Source organism: Clupea harengus, chromosome 5, assembly GCF_900700415.2.
Source record: "Clupea harengus chromosome 5, Ch_v2.0.2, whole genome shotgun sequence".
Taxonomy (NCBI): Eukaryota; Metazoa; Chordata; class Actinopteri; order Clupeiformes; family Clupeidae; genus Clupea; species Clupea harengus.
This window is the reverse complement of record NC_045156.1, coordinates 7684291-7701045: the sequence shown is the minus strand read 5'-3', so window position 1 is coordinate 7701045 and position 16755 is coordinate 7684291. Positions and strand designations below refer to the sequence as shown.

General features: G+C 44.3%; 1 protein-coding gene across 2 annotated transcripts in view; it reads right to left on the bottom strand.

The window, feature by feature from the left end:
• gli1 (GLI family zinc finger 1) overlaps positions 1-14824 on the bottom strand; it is a 46990-nt gene extending 32166 nt beyond the window's left edge. Inside the window, exon 1 of one of the 2 annotated variants that reach the window (XM_012841136.3) lies at positions 14439-14824. The gene's annotated coding sequence lies outside the window, so the exon portion shown is untranslated. The remainder of the gene's footprint in view (positions 1-14438) is intronic. The other variant, XM_031567549.2, reaches the window with a different exon arrangement.
• Between the last annotated feature and the right edge of the window lie 1931 nt (positions 14825-16755).

Below are 16755 nucleotides of genomic sequence, written 5' to 3'. Positions count from 1 at the left end.
TTTTGGAGCCGGTGTGTATTGAATCGAAATGCTGGTTTAGGTCTAGCAAATTAATTGAATCTTCTAGACAGAGTTCTCCACCCTCCAAATAATTCCTCTTCCCCTCTGTGCAAAAGACACACACACACACACACACACACACACACACACACACACACACACACACACACACACACACACAGAGAGAGAGAGAGGCAAGCTGGAGCTTGTCTGATGGAACTGGCTCTATGAGAACCTTCTAGCTGCAGGCTAGACACACAGGAAGCAGGAGTGTGAGGGCACAGACGCGTTGAGAGCGCTCTATTTGTCCTGTGGTCTCTTTTGACACTCTGATGAGCTCTTTCCAATTATGTTTACATGCTGCGTTAAACAGCTGCTTGAGTACGAAACTACACGTAAAACACTCTGAATTATAATTTAATTTGCACAAGATTTATTGTTTTTTTGTTTCTTTTTAAAGGAGTGGGCTGTTATTCAATGGAATGAAAAGTTCCCTCCCCAAATCGTGCATCAACAGTGAGCACTGTTCCACTGTGCCGTGTGTGTGTGTGTGTGTGTGGGTGGGTGTGTGTGTGTGTGTCCTGTCACGCTGGTTTAGCATAGCGATCACTTTTCCAACGACCTATTTTGCCAGACCTACAGCAGTACATGTTTGTAACAGTGAAAAATGTGTGTATACTGTATGTGTGTGTATGTATGTTTGTGTGAGTGTAATTGTTTCTATATGTGCATGTTTAGGGTTTTGCCTTGGCTTAAGCATGTCTTTGTATATGTCTTAATATAAGTACAGGTCTTTGCTTCGGTCTGTTCTGAACTGACATAGAGTGGATTATGTGGTAGGTGTTTATGCAGTGAGAAGTTCATCATGACTATCTAAGAGTAACTACAACTGTTAAACTAACCGTCACTTCATATATATATATATATATATGTATCATATATATACAGTCCATACATTTCTAACCACCATACCCACTTATAGGCAAGCACTCAGAACAACCTACCCACCTTAGATGAAACAATACGTTTTGTCAACTTTTCACATCGCTATTTGCTCTGTCTGTGAGTGATTGCAGTGCACACAAGCGCTGCCCACTCATTCTGAGCCGTGCAGTCAGGAGGAGGCTGAGAGGCTGACGCTGGGAGACCCATTGAGAGGAGGACTCCCATCCCTGCTCCTCCTGCATGTTCGCTCTGGCCCAGAGACACGGCACAGCCGGAGGGAGAGGCCCGGCAAGGAGTGGCTCAGCTCGCTGACCCCGTGGAGCATAATTGCAATACAGAGACCCATTTGTGATCTTTCTCTGTTATTTCCTGTCATTTTCATTTTCTTTTCTTCTCTTTTCTTTCTTTCCTTCTCCCCCTTTCATAAACACACACACACACACACAAAAGTAAATGCCTGTAAATACACACATACGATACATGTGCTTAACACATTTCCCTTTTTAATGTCTGCAGCATAAAACATCACCATGAACTACAAAGAGAGAGAGGGAGAGAGAGAGAGAGAAAGAGAGAGAACATGAGAGAGAGAGAGAGAGGGAGAGAGAGAGCGAGAGAGAGAGCGAGAGAGAGAGAGAGAGAGAGAGAGAGAGGGAGAACGAGAGCGAGAGAGAGAGGCCGCACACACATGTTCCTCAGTAGAGTTGGCACCACTCAGCTTGGCTGACAGCACAAGTACAGTGCAGCTCAGAGCTACGCCATCGACGCCATGTGCCAGACGAGAAACTCACTGCCAGGTAAGAACGAGAACGGGAAGCAAGGACAGGTGAGGCCCCCAGCGGTGTGGAAAGTGCTTCAGCGAGCGCCAGGGGAAGCAACTGTTGGGCTCCTGTCACTGGACAAGGAGGAAACAACAACCTGCTGGCAAAACAATCAGGGATCTTTGGGAAAAGCCCTCTCCCAGATCATCCCACCCCAGGGGGTGATGTGCAGGTGCCGCACACAGCTCCTGACACGGTGCACAGTCATCACATTTAGCTGCTGTTCCTGAGTCATGTTGCTTTTTATTGCTCTCTGAGCATATGTTCATTACAGTGATACGGAAACCGTGACTATCAATTCATTCTAACCATGGATTCTATAGTAACGTCAAACAAAGCTGCTTGCTGGACACCACCCCGAAGAACAGCAGATCTAAGGCACAGGCTTTATACAGGGAATGGATTGGCCTTATCTCAAATCATCAAACCCATATGGCAGCAATCAACCTCTATACCAGCATGCATGTTACAGATCACACATTATGATGTGTATATTTCTGCAGGGATCTGGCCTTGGAGATGGGAAATGCTCTCTCTCTTCTCATACACACAAATCTCCTCCATCTTGGATGAGGACAAAAGAGGATGGCTGACGGGCCTGGCAGATTCCCGCACTGCCAAGCTGCCAGCACCTGAGCTGCAACAAGGGGAATGTCAATACGGGCCTGTGTACCTGGTGGATGATACCTGGAGCCCCACTCAGTGTTTGAGCAGGTGTGAAGGGAATCAGCGGGCCGTATAACACACAGAGCCCCCCCAGAGACACAGAGGCTCTCACGCTCACAGTAAATAAGAGAGCTAAGAGTATCTTCTCTTCCCTGCAGTGAGTGGTAACTCACAGGACCAATCCAACCACAGTCTTCAAAGCACTCTGTAATCCCCTCATGTGACTAATCATCTGATTGCATCCCTAATATCTCTAACCTCTACCGAATTTAAAGTAACGCTACGCGGTGGATATAATCATCACGTGCCACATGCAAGGACGCGAGGCCAAAGCAGAAAAGAGTGAATGGAAGCAACTTGCCTGTGAGAAGATGAGGGGTGGCGCGATCCGGTTTGAACTTTCCTTTCAGTGTGGGCTGTGTGAGGCTGGCACAGATGCCCAGCAGGAGCCTCCAATCCTCACACCACAAAGACACCACAAGAGAGAGATAGATAGATAGATAGAGAGAGAGAGAGATGTGTGCATCAAAGAGCAGAGGCGTACACACACACTCACGCACACTCACTCTCTTTCTTTCTTTCTTTCTTTATCTCACTCTTGCCTTCTCTCTTCTGAGGACCACTAAAGCTGTGCTCTGCTCTCCCCACTGGTTTTCAAACCCCCATTACCTCATTCTCTCTCTCTCTCTCTCTCTCTCTCTCTCTCACCCCCCACCCCCTGCCCACCCGCAGTAGCCCCAGAGGGCAGGTGCACCTCGCTCCCAGGGCCTGTCCCCTTGCAGAGGTAGGGGAACTGGGGGGGGGGGGGGGGGGGGGGGGGGGCAAGAGGAAGGAGGGGCAAGAGGAAGGAGGGGCAGTCAGCGCATCAGCAGGAGGAGAAGAGGATGACGACCCAGGAGCTGAAACAACAACAGCTGCCGTGGGACATTGTCATTCGAACATTTGCCACAAGCTGAGTGGAGCAGTGGGTCATCTGGCCAGCCTACCCATGGCCAGCAAGGGTGCAAGTGAACCAGGTGGGTCTATTCAGTGACCTGTGAGAAAGGCCTACAGGCTGGCAGCCACTCTCTGCCATCTATCTTTGCAGTAACCATAGATAATTATCACTCTGAAACAATCAGCGATCTCAACTACCATTGCAATGTTATTTAGCATTTCCTGAAATACCAAAATACAAAATACAAAAATACAAATACCAAAGTTGACCTAGCTGGTGCTCTAATGAACCACATCCACAGATGGCCTTTTGTATCCTCTTCGCATATTACATACCCAAAACCACAGAACGTTTCTACAAATTCCAGAATAAATGGAGGAAGCATTAAATTATTCTTGTTCTACTGCTATACGTACTAAACAGAGCTTCATAATAAAAGTGTGTATAAAGTAAAGGCACTATGGGGTGTTGTGTCTAATTTGGTCTGTTGATGTTGATAATGATCATTTCTCTCAACAGGAAAAAAGCCCCATTTCCAGTTTGGCCGGAAGCACAGTAGCTCCTTCTTCCCTGACGTCTTCTGCCGCCTGCCCTCTCCGCTGGTGTGAAGCCATCTGCACACGTGCGAGCCCTCACACTGCTCCCAGGCCAGTCAAAATAGCTAGGTGTGAAACGGGGAGCTCACGTCACCACAGGGCCTATGGCTTTGACCGCGTGTGCATGTGTGTGTGTGTGTGTGTGTGTGTGTGTGTGTGTGTGTGTGTGTGTGTGTGTGTGTGTGTGTGTGTGTGTGTGTGTGTGTGTGTGTTTGTGTGCATGTGTGTGGTCATGAGGAGAGGGGAGTGGAGGGGAGGGGAGGGGAGGGGAAAAGATTGTCATCCAAACATAGACCATGAGGCCTGCGCTTATTTTGAAGTCAGCTTTCTCTTTTTATTCCCAGTCCCCTCCCCACTCCGCCTCACCCCGCCGACGCTCTCCCAGCAGGGGCTCCGCTATCACAGCACGCGGCCCCTGCATTCCTTGCCCACCCAAATATAGTGACTGATGGGCGGGAATGGACAGTCGTCACTATGACAAGAAGGGCCGTGGGAGGAAAGTGTCCCTCAGAGACACCCAAACCAGATGTGGTCGATATACACTCTGTAACTTAAAGACCCTTCGAAACACCTTACGCACACCGTGGGTCAGGGTTGCAACCAAAGAACGAAGAACAGAGCTGGAAAACCTCAGCCCTTAAAAAAATTAATAAAACATAAAAATAAAAATCAATCAAACAGAACTGTGAATCCTTCCTGTGTGGGGTCACACTAGAAAACAACCGGACGTTTACAGCACAGGAGTGAGTGGCCCTATTGATGAAGCTCTGACACGGAGCAGGGGACCCCTTGAACGTAATTAATGAGACCAATTATGCAACTGAGGAGGGGCCTGTCAACGAGAACCAGATGTGGGACTCCAGGCCCGGAGGAGAGCAGTTCAGCTGGGGGAGCTATGAGCACATACAGTGGGGTCATTCCCAAAACCAAGCGCTCTGGCCCCGTCGCCCACACGCTCTCTCCAGTAAATAATAATGACTTTAATAGCTTACAAGACTGACTATTACCATAAAACCCTCAGATCAGATTAGGCTGCACAGCACTGGGCGACCCCCCCCCCCCCGAACCCTACAGGCCATGACTTCACTGGCTGAGGGGCAGGAAACAGCATGCGAGGCAGACAGAGTTTGTCTGTTTCAGCCGGCGATGCCCATTAAGGATCATTTCAGTTCTTGAGGGCACAAGCTTAGGTATGAGAGAGTCCCTGAGTGCGGAAGAGTGAGGAACTGGAACTCTTCTTTCTTTTCCCTTTCATTCACTTCTTTTTTGGCTGTCACGGGTTTACTCTACTGGCTCCAAATCCTATGTACTCATCACATCACTAATTACAGCTTTATAGGAATGTATGGTACTGTACAAACATAACAACCGCCCACAATGCCCAGTTATATTAGACTGTTAACCGGCTTAACCAATTTTGTAGTCACTCGAAACAATATATTGTCATTGCTTTGGCATTGTGACTTATATATAGCACTACTTAACAGTGGGTTCATTTTCTGCTGTTTCCTTTTGCTAACTTTAATCCACTCCCTCAGTATAAAACAGAAAAGGCTTGATTCATGAAACTGCTGATATGTCACTGCGAGCTGCCACTATGATGCACCATAACTGTTTGTCAACAAGTGGATGAACATCCTCGATTCCTGAATAGAGGCGGAATCAACGTGGAAGAGAGATGAGGGCTCTGATTTTCTCAAGCTGGGCAAAACAAACATGGCACACTGGCACGAAAGCTCCACTGAATAGAATGGCACCTTATCAGATCTCCCAGGTTCTGCCATGAAACTCACTTATCTCTTGGCTCTCTCTCTTTCTCTCTCTCTCTCTCTCTCTCTCTCTCTCTGCCTCTCTGGTCCAATTGAGCAATATTAGAATTGGTTAACTTAAAATCTTTAGAAGATCTGTTTTACTGTCTTGTTCATTATGTAAAGTTGTGCCTATTAGGCAGAGAAGACTCCATTACATGCAGAAAGAGCAAACACATGCAACGCCCATCATTCTCAGGCTTGTCCACACTCTTGTGGTGAAAACAACTCGAACCTCACAGTAAAAGTTAAATAAAAAAAAAAGGAAAAAAAAATAAAACTGTTCAAAAGATATAAAAATATGTCACCGTACTGAAGAGACAGAGATACAGAGAGAAAGAGAAAAGAAAAACGTAGAAGTGAGAAGGAAGAAAGAAAGAAAAATTAAGTTTGAAAGAGTAAAAGACGACAGAGGTAAGAAAAGAGGGAGAGAGGCGGGCTGCCAGTAGGGAAATGTGTTCCAGCAGGAAAGCGCGGGGAGAGAGCGAGCGAGAGAGAGAGAGAGAGAGAGAGAGAGGGAGAGAGAGAGAGCGAGAGCGAGGGAGAGAGAGAGAGAGAGAGGGACAGAGAGAGAGAGAGGGAGAGAGAGAGAGAGAGAGTGCTGCCTCAGTCTGGCTGTGCCGTCTGGAGCTGTTCTCCCCTCTGTTGCAGCAGCATAGCTCCCCCCAGCCCACCCAAGAAGCCGCCAATGGACATAAATCTGAGGGCTTGACTCACTGCGGATTTAAAACAATCTGCATCTCTCTCTCTCTCTCTCTCTCTCTCTCTCTCTGGCTCTCCTTCTCCATGTCTCTCTCCCTTCTGTCCTCTTCACTTTCTCTCCCCTTGCTCTCTCCCACTCTTTTTCTGCTCTTTAAGTCTTCCATTTTTCACTTTCTGTCCTTTTCTTCTTGCTGTCACTCTTTCGCTCGTACTCTTTCACCACTCGTTCTGCATCGTTCTTCCTCTCCAAAAACTCTCAATGGTAATGAAACAAAACTCTTTCTCAGTGCCTGCCAACAATATTATTTTTGTAGAAACTTAATTGGGTTGGTCTCTGATGCGCAGTGAATGAGCAGGAACAGAAAGTATGTGTGTGAGTGAGTGAATGTGTGTGTGTGTGTGTGTGTGTGTGTGTGTGTGTGTGTGTGTGTGTGTGTGTGTGTGTGTGTGTGTGTGTGTGTGTGGTGTGTGTTTGTGTGTGTGTGTGTGTGTGTGTCTGTCCCAGAGAGGGGGTCGTGCATTGTTTGCTCCGCCATGTGAGCTGGCAAACTCCAAATGAAATGGACACTTTCAAATATGCAGGCATGTATAGAGAAGTCCCCTGAGCGTATACATGTAGCAGATGAGCACCACAGCACTCAACTCTTGCCCGTTTGTCCTGGCTCGACTTAAAACTATTTAGACTGAAGCCGACAGAGCCATCTTCAAGTGAACTTACGAACAGGCTCCACAGAAACGGAGCTAAAGTGTTTAACCTAAATCCGAAGTTAGTTCCTTTGTTTAAACCTTTTTTTTATCTAGTCTTTGTATGCACTCTGATTAATACTCAGGACGTGCTTCATTCATGACAAACACTTGATACACACACTCTGAAAGACAACACTGCCTTTGTGTGCCTGTTGTGACTCCACTTCACCCAGGACAAATAAGTACATACACTCCACACAACTGTGAATCAAACGTGCATAATATACAACAAATCTAACCATATTCATACCCTGTTTGGTTACATATTCCTTTTTCGAAAGGTAATTTATTTTTCTTTAAAAAATACTTCACACTAATTAAACTAATGCCAAACTTTGAAAATGTCCATAGAGAAAATGTTCTGTACACAGCAAAAAAAAAAAATCCTTGACAAACTTATGGCCGTGACTCTTCAACACCCCTTGAAGTCGGACACATTACAAGTATCATGCTGCCTCGTGCACACCAAGCTCTCCCATGACAGCTGTCACCTTTAACCCACAGTAGATTAATGTCCCCACGGATGTACTGCCCATCCTTAAAAAAAAAGTACGTACTGCATGCTTTCAAGTTGAGACTTCTTTGAAAAATATGATCTGTCTGTCTATGATAAACTAACAAACAGTGTTTGCAAATGTTATGGTCCACTATAAAAGTATATAAATATAAAAATGTGTTCGGTTTGTGCATTTTAAAAGTCCTCTACTTGGCTTGGAATGATTAATGTTCTCTTTCCTGTCTGGGTCACCTTATATTTAGAATGTTTGGAATGTGTCAAATGGTCATCTTGCAAACAGCAGGTTAAGACCAAGTGGACCACCTACAACATGCGTTACATTTTAGGTTCAGGCTGACTTGATCAATCCCTTCCTTATATCATACTGTACAAATCTCGAGCATAAATGAATAAGCAAACGAACAGGTCGATAAACGAAAGGCGGAGGGATGTCAGAGAGAGATAACATGACTGTTGAAGACCTGTGGGGGTGTGAGACAGGCCAGCTGCCAACTGCTGGGTCTTTATCTCCAGTGAGATGGCACATTAAGATTTAGACTTGTCCCATCACCACACGCAATGTGAACACCTAGGAACTTCCAAACGTACGTCTGCACTGACAGATTACTCACGAGCGACACAAAAGACCTTTTTCTCACCCGATCTGTGATCTGCTGGCAAACGGATGCAGGCTTTTCCTGCTGCAATGTATACCATGTTACTGCCACACAGAAAATTGGGGTTGTTGTTGTTGTCAACATGACAAGTTTTACAGAGAAAAAAAAGCGAAAGCAACATCAAAGGTTTCTAATTACACTGATGACGGCACACGATCACCGAGTAGCCATGGTAACACAAGCGAATAATAAACACGGCCTCCTCTCTGCTTTCAGTCTTCAGGAGGAGGACACCAATGACATCAACAACATTTTTGGAGAGCAGCGCTCTTTCTCCCCTCCCTCCGTCCCACCTTCCCTCCCTCCCTCCCCCCAATTCTCTCCTTCTCTAACAAGACACACAAACTGTTGCGCACACACAGGCATACATATACACACTCTTTCCTCCTGACCTCCCGAGGGGCTGGAGTCCTATGGGAGCCTTTTGGTATGTGTGCAGGTCTTATGTCTTGCTCCAGGCAGGGCTGTGCGGTAGGTGCCTTTGTATCAGCTTCAGCGGTACATGAAATGCCATTCAGCATTTCAATGGCAGTTTAACTCTTTGACACAAGTGTAAAAGCAAACATAAACATCTTTACTCAATATACCCTTAGGCTTAGTGGGCAGTGCTCGGCTCTCAGGGAGAGATACATCTTGTCAATGACGATGACACCAAGACACACATCCAGGAAGCACTTCTTTTGTCACAAGCTTTCTCAGAAGAGTACTTTAACTCTTTGAAAAGAGTTTGTGCACACAGATTTATGTACGTGAAAACTCTTATCAAATGTCATTATGGGTTTTAGGTACACACAGCAGTTCTTGGGCATAGATTCATGTTACATTGTGAATAATCCATCCTAGGCGTTAGCAAAATTTTTATCTTAGATGTAATTTGATAAATAGAAGGGAAAACATTAGTCAGTACGTTTGGAGCAATATTCTTATTATCGTTATTATTATTATTATTATTATTATTTTAATGCTACTACTACTAATAATAATGATGATAGTAATAATACATACATGCATATATACATATATGTATTTATTCATTAAGGTTTACTATTCTCACAGATTGAATGGCAGCTCATTATGGTGGCCAGGCATTTAACCTGATTAGCCAACTGTTTCGAAACCAAATCCATGCAATGATTAGGTGGGCGCAAAACCTGAAGAGGCACACAGATAGTGTTTCCCTGAGCTCTTTGTCTCATCACCGGACCCCCCACCCTCCCTGCCCCTCGGCCCTTGCCTGAGTACCGTCTGCATTTGCCCAGAAAACCCAACGCCCATTGTGATGAGCAAAGCTAGCACAACAGGGGAATAAGCAAAGATCACACTGGCATAAGATTCCCATTTCGCCTTCACCTGCTTCTCATTAGCAATGGTTTTATTGCTAATATCTACCACATGAGACACAAGGCTCAGCCACCCTCATTCAAAGGCACCGGAGGATCAGGAGAGGAAGAGGAGGAGCTGACGAGGCGAGGGAGAGAGATGCTGTTTTTCCCCCCTAATGCCAGGAAGGCGAGCGAGATCCACTCCGCCTGTTACTGTTAGCTCTTGGCTGCTGTGGATCCAACCAACCATGGACACATTCTTCACACATGTGGTTGTACACACACACACACAAACACACACACACACACACACACACACACACACACACACACACACACACAGGCACACAACACACACATGTGCATGCCACACATGTGTTAGTTCAGTTCAGACTTAAAAAAAAACATATGGTGACGCATGGAGGCAGATCCATGCTAACAAATGATGACGTCTCTCTTCACCACAAGATTTTCACCGGCGAAGTCTTATGCAACAGATAAGTATAGGTGTAAGAACTAGATGAGCATTTCACTTCAGGTAGTCACTGACAGGGCATTTTTAGGGTGTCAAATACCTAAGACAAATGCTAGTGGAAGGTGAAGTCAGGATAGCGAGGTAAAGTCAGGATAATATTTTTTCAGACAAGTATCACGCCATATTGTTACTTGAGCGGTATTAGCCACCTCTGTTTGTCAATTTTCTTTTCTTTTGCAATTCCCATTCAACAGCATGAATTTTCCATTATGTGTGACTTTAGACTAATGTCTCTCAACATTACCATACATTTAAGGCCTTTGCCCTTTGGTGTCAAACCAGCTACTTAGCAAAAGCCCCGTCCCTCCTCCATTACAATAGTGCTGAGCCTGCTTGATTACTGACCAGACACAATCTGAATGCCTGACTGGGAGTGACCCCCAATCCAAGAGGAGACCCGGAGAAGACATAAAGTAAACTCACAAGCCTGAATGGAAATGACTGACATTTCTTATAGCTTGCAATGGTGGTGGGAGAATTAGCTGATGTCTGAAATGAGACACACAAGACATTTCATGGTGAATATGTCACAGTTATCTGCCATTATATGAGTCTTATTTTTCAATAAAATAATACTTTTTGGCAATGGGGAAAATCACACCACTGAGTTTGTACGCTGCGTGCACAATAAAGATGTGAATCGACTGGTAGAGAAAAAAAGATAATTCAGTGAGCCCAATAGAAGGAAGAAATACGCACTAAAACACAAAAAAAGCACACGAAAGAAAGGGTCTCAGAGAAAAAAATATTCATAGCAGGAGGTGAAATGGGTTTGAAGCAACGGCTCCGAAACCCAGGCTACTAAATGCTTCAGGGGGAGAGGAGAAGAAAGATGGACTGGGATAAAACCATCCTTTCTCTGCACTTCTCCCCTAACCCTACTCACAGCGCCGCCGCAAAGAGGAGACAAAATAGACGCAGAGAGAAAAGGCTTGCGGGGTTATAAAGAGAGCGGGGCTGCAGAAGCATTGTGTGAGTGTGTCCCCTGGATGGTCCCCGGCCTCGCTAACCCCTCCCTCTGACGCAGTGTTCTGAGCCCCGGCCGCGGATAGACAGCTGCTATTAAACCCTGATTGTTTCAGGTTCACGGGGTGTGAAAGGGCCTGATTGAGGCCCTCTGATCCCAGTGAGGGTGGTCTCTGATCGGGGGTGGGTGAAGAGAGACCGGAGGAGGAGGAGGAGGACGATGGGACTCCTGTGTCACGTGACGGGTGTCTCTCGCTGCGCAGCCCGAAAAGGGAATCTGGAGGAAAAACAGCAGTGCCACTTGTTGTCGCCAACTGCTCTGCTCCTTGCTCTTACCATCATTCTCCCTCTATCTCACCCCCTCTATCTTAGTGCATGTCCAAGTAAGCATCTGTAGTTAATTCATTTGTAGACAGATTTTCCAACAACAATTCTGAAAGGGTAGTTTATCTACCACTCATTCAGTGTTATTCTATTATAGGCCAGATAGTTTCTTCAAACTGCCCCCTGACTCGCTAATTGGGTGACAGCTCAAAAAATGAAGATGACACAGAGAGGATTATGTTTCTCTTCTGCCTTCGCACTGTTTATGATTATGCTTTCACACACATCTGTTTGAGTTGAGTTGACACACCATTCAACCTCTACCTCTTCACTTCAGTAGTAGTAAAAAGCCCCGCCCCCCCCAAAAAACTGGCCTGATTAACGCTATTGTGTCAAAGCACAATGCAGATTCCCCCTTACAGTAAGCAAAGAGGCTATGGCATAGCATCTGTGAGAGCCTGGTCTTCCTGTATGGTTTATTTGCTCAGGACCTCTCCTAATGGGGTACCTTTTGGCTTTAACACAGGGCCATCACACACTGATAAAGGCCAGGAGGGGAGAGGAAGCTCCCCTGTGGAGCCTTTCACACGTCCCAAAGGGCAAGTGCACTCTCCGGTGCAACCTTGAGCGGGGAAGGCCACTGCTGCCTGCCCGGGTCCTTTGTGCCCAAGGGTCCTGTGCACAACTGATGTTCAGAAAAGCCACTGATTGACACCGCAGCTAGTGGTTATACGTAAGAAATAAACGATCAAGTGTACATTACTGTCGAGAAGGGGAAATGCCATGTCATCTATCAAAATGTATATGTGTGGGGGATGTATATTATGTTTTTCCCTATCCAGTCATCTCAGACAAGAGACTGACACCATGTCCCTCTGAAGACTAACAGAAGTAAGCTGGTATGTTAAGATTAATAACTCTCATAGAAACATCCATTGTCACTAATGTTTTGCGTGTTAGTCTTGTATAGTGGTCCAGGTATACTAAGTTGTCCATTTTAAAATGATTCACACAAAAACGATAGCAGCGCTGAATTACGGCCTAAGCTACAGACTCCTTATACCGTAAGTGTCCTCATAAGTGTCCTTATAAGTGTCCTCATAAGTGCGTCTGTCCTATTGCAGGATTCTCTCATATCACAATTCCTTCCACTTCCTCAATTCTGTTGTCATTTGACTAGTACCAGGGAGAGTGCAATATGGTTTGTTATGTTAAGATCAGAGTTATGATTGCATTGCATCGTGCCTGCCATATTCATGATTTAACCACATTATGAGATGAAGCGAGGTCTTTATGGGGCAATTACACAGATTAGTCAAGATTACATAAGGTTTTACATCAAGTCCTCTCCCTCTCACACTCACAAAGCCTTCCCACTCCCTCTTTTTGACAAGCCTATTCTTCCTGTCCTTTTCCCCTCTCTCTCTTTTTCTCATACTCTACAAAGTTATTGCCCACTTTATGACAGTATAACAAGCCTTACTTAACAGCTAATAAAGTTTTGATTGAAAACTAGACCTTTTCTTAAGGACTATGTTATTTACATTTTGTGTGTTTCTTCTAAAAGGATTAGTCACTATAATGGGTTTTCATACCTCATTCCTCTTATTTTCTCAGCCCGTGAATGAGATCATTTGGCCTGTACATGACTGTGTAGTCAACAGCTAATGCTCAGAGTTTACACTATTTCGTTTCATTAAGTTTACATAGCAACTAGCATCACACACTGGCAATACTCTAGACCAGCAGTCAGGGTTTCAAATAGGCACACTTGTATTTTTGTGTAGCATTTTTACAAACTTTCACAAAAAGTGTGAAAGGCACTCTTAAGACGACACATACTCCATAAGCTTGATGTTTCATCCCACGTCGACAGACCATGGTTTGAAAAAAATATATAATGAAAATAAATAAACAGAATGTTAATTCATATAACAATATCGTTCTGCGGTAGGTCTCCCTGGCCGCACATTTGGAAAAGATACTGGCACCTCAAGTATTTCAGGTTACAAGAAACAGCTGTGGAGATGCGGCCCTACGACCCTCAATGGAATGATATGACCTCCACACACTCAAGGAGAGAGTTTCTCTGATCAGTATTTGAACAGAAAAAGCAGAAAAGGGAACAGCACAAGCGTTGAAAGCCTTGAATTTACTACCGTAACAATTTGCACGATTATTGCAACAAAGAAGCCACAACTAAAAATACAGGAACATCATCTGTAACATTTCTGTCAGCGGTGTTTGAAAAAACAAACTATGACTTGGATTTAGTTCAGATTTAAACGGCGTTATCTTGATATGAGCAGAACGTTAGCTTAGAGATTGGGAGCGTGACAACACGCGAAGTAAAATTTGCGGCTCGTAAAGGAATTATGAGCGTTCAGCTATGTGGACTGCAACTTTTAACTGCCAATAACACCAACATACGTTGTGATCTGTAAGATTGCAAGGGTCCCAACAAGTCTCTAAAACATTTCTTAGTTCTGCTTAGTGATAAGGACTTGTCTCATGCTCTAAAAGAACACTTCAGACTACATAAGTATTTACCAACACTCACGGGTGGTCTTCGAGAGCCCAACAATATAGCTCAGGGTTTTATCTTTTACTTCAGCACACATTACTGTTTCAGAGTGTTTATATTAAGCAATACAAGTCAAGTGAAACAGTGCAGCTGTAAAGACATGTTTGTATTGCTAATCAATGCGCAAACATCCCACTTGATCAACACACTCATAATGCACTTACTTTGAGACCATCACCCCATTCAACACCCGTTATAAGAGGGCAGCATTTTAAAAGCATTGCGACTGGACTGTCAATAAAACTACGAATATCCACAAAAAATATCATTAATAACCTAATATGAGCGTGCATTGACAGAATGTGAAAGTACCTCTTACACAGAGTTGCGCTTGTCTGCATCAGTAGGTGGCCTTAAATTGATCCCAGCAAACTCGGCTTTCCTTGGAGGAACTTTTGGAGAAAGAGGGCAGAGAGCGTCCCACTGGGGGTTAGAGAATTTCCAATAAAGCCCCCTCTTTCTCTCCCTGGACAGACACATGCAGATGGAGACGGCTGGTACTTCTTGATATTATACAATTTACTCCCGTGATGAAGTCTTCATGTATCCACTTTACCGGTTGTGCCAGACAAGTTTCTTAAAAGTTATGTCTTGATGAGAGTGACTTGAAGCAAATCGCGATCCATTTTCGGTGCCCGTGTCTCGCAGACCCAAGTTGCAGAGGCTATACGAGAATGCGAGCCCTCCTTCCCTCTCCCCCTCCCTCTCCCTTTCTCAGACTCCGTGGACCACCCCGAAACAGGAAGTTAACTTTTTGTTTTTCTTAAAAAAATCTGAACTGCTGATACTTGGCTGCTCTGCCGTCACAGCCTCACATCAAGTACTGCACTCTTTATAAAATTGTAAATACACATCGCCTATGTAATTTTCTTGAGTTTGAAATACTCGGATAATAATAATAACAACAACAACAACAGCAGCAATAATAATAACAATAATAATAATGACCAACACACAAATCATAATTTGAGCTCAACATTTTGGTTTGGTTTTCTTTTTTATTTCATGTTTTCAACCCAACTTTCCGTCTTCTGCTTTCTGACTACTTGTGTGGTTTGGGATGCTCAGTCTTATCCCCATCTTAGCCCGTTTGACTTGGCGGTTCACCGCAAAACCTGGGATGGAGTTGGATGCACAGCCCAGGAGCGTACCACTGGGTTGAAGCCTTGTATGTCTTCACAGTAACAGAAAGCTGTTTATAAAATGGCGAAATGCCATACTATTCAGTATGTTCTAGTCTTAAGGACGCCAACAGCTGCTCTCGGCAGTCTTCAGATTAAAACATGGAATAGATCATTTCGACTTCTATCAAACATTTATCAACTTCTTGCAATCAGTCAGAAGTGGGAGAGTGGGAAGCTGCAACAAAACGAAGCAGATCTTAGTACTTAGTTGTTATTTCCTTTGTTTTTCATAAACAAATACAATTGCTCCACATTTATATTTAAACATATGTTTTTTTTTCATATGCATATGTTTTATGCATGCATTGTATATATTTTTTATAGTGCACAGTACTCACTTTAAGAGTACATATTCTCTCTATAAAACTTTTACACTACCTCTAAGACCAATGGTCTCCTTTTTTTAGTGTCTCCAGTAAATCTATAGTAAATAAAAAAAATCTAAAGTAATTAAAAATAAAGCGCCGGTACATAAATACTGTAAATACATAATTGGTATGCACATTAGGAAGTTGCAAGTTAACCCCAATTACTGAAAGCATGCTGCTCTGATATAAATGTGACTGAGGGATCATCCTTGCATCTGCATTACTGACTGTAGAGGCTGAGCCTAGCAGTTGGTGACCTGTCTAAAGAGCAGAAGTCCATTGAGAACATACGGGCTGGTGATTAAACCAGATTGTGAATGGGTTTCAGGGCCCAGTGATGAAGCAGGGCCTCTCTGTTTTTACCGGCACGCAGGTGCTGGAGCCATATGCCTGCCACAGAGCTTCCGAACGGTGCGCTTAGACCATGCGGCAGCGGTGCCATTCATATCAGGTGGAGACGTAACTTCTGAATGGAAAGAGGGTTGCCATAGCAACAGGTCCAGTAATAGCTTTACAGTGCTGCACTGTATATTTTTTGTGTACAAGTACATATATATACTCTATATACGTATGCATGTAGTGTGTGCAGATAATGCATGCACACACATTGCCACTGTTAAGACACTCACAGACACACACATAAACATATATGACTGAGTCTGCGTGTACATGCAAGCTCATGTAAATCAACACTAAACATGCTAAACATGTACTCACATGTGCACAGCATGTTGCTCAGTCCAGTATGTTGCAACACATTATTTTGCAAATGGAAAATAAAAACAATCAGAAAATACAACATGGGAACAAAATAAGACTCTCATAGATTAGAATGTCAAATATCACCCTTATGTTGACAAATTTTGAGTGACAGGATTTGGAGACTCCTGGGCACCTTTTGTAGACCAAGTTTAGGTGGGGTGGTAGAAACACGTTTGCCCACCTGTCTGTTGGCCTCCATCAATGAGTGAGATGTGGTTTTAAAGGGACGAAAATAAAAGTTACAGGTGTCCATTCACATAAGTCCACCCAAGCTAATTGAAAGATTACAACCGTAGAGGGATTACGCTAAGGGGA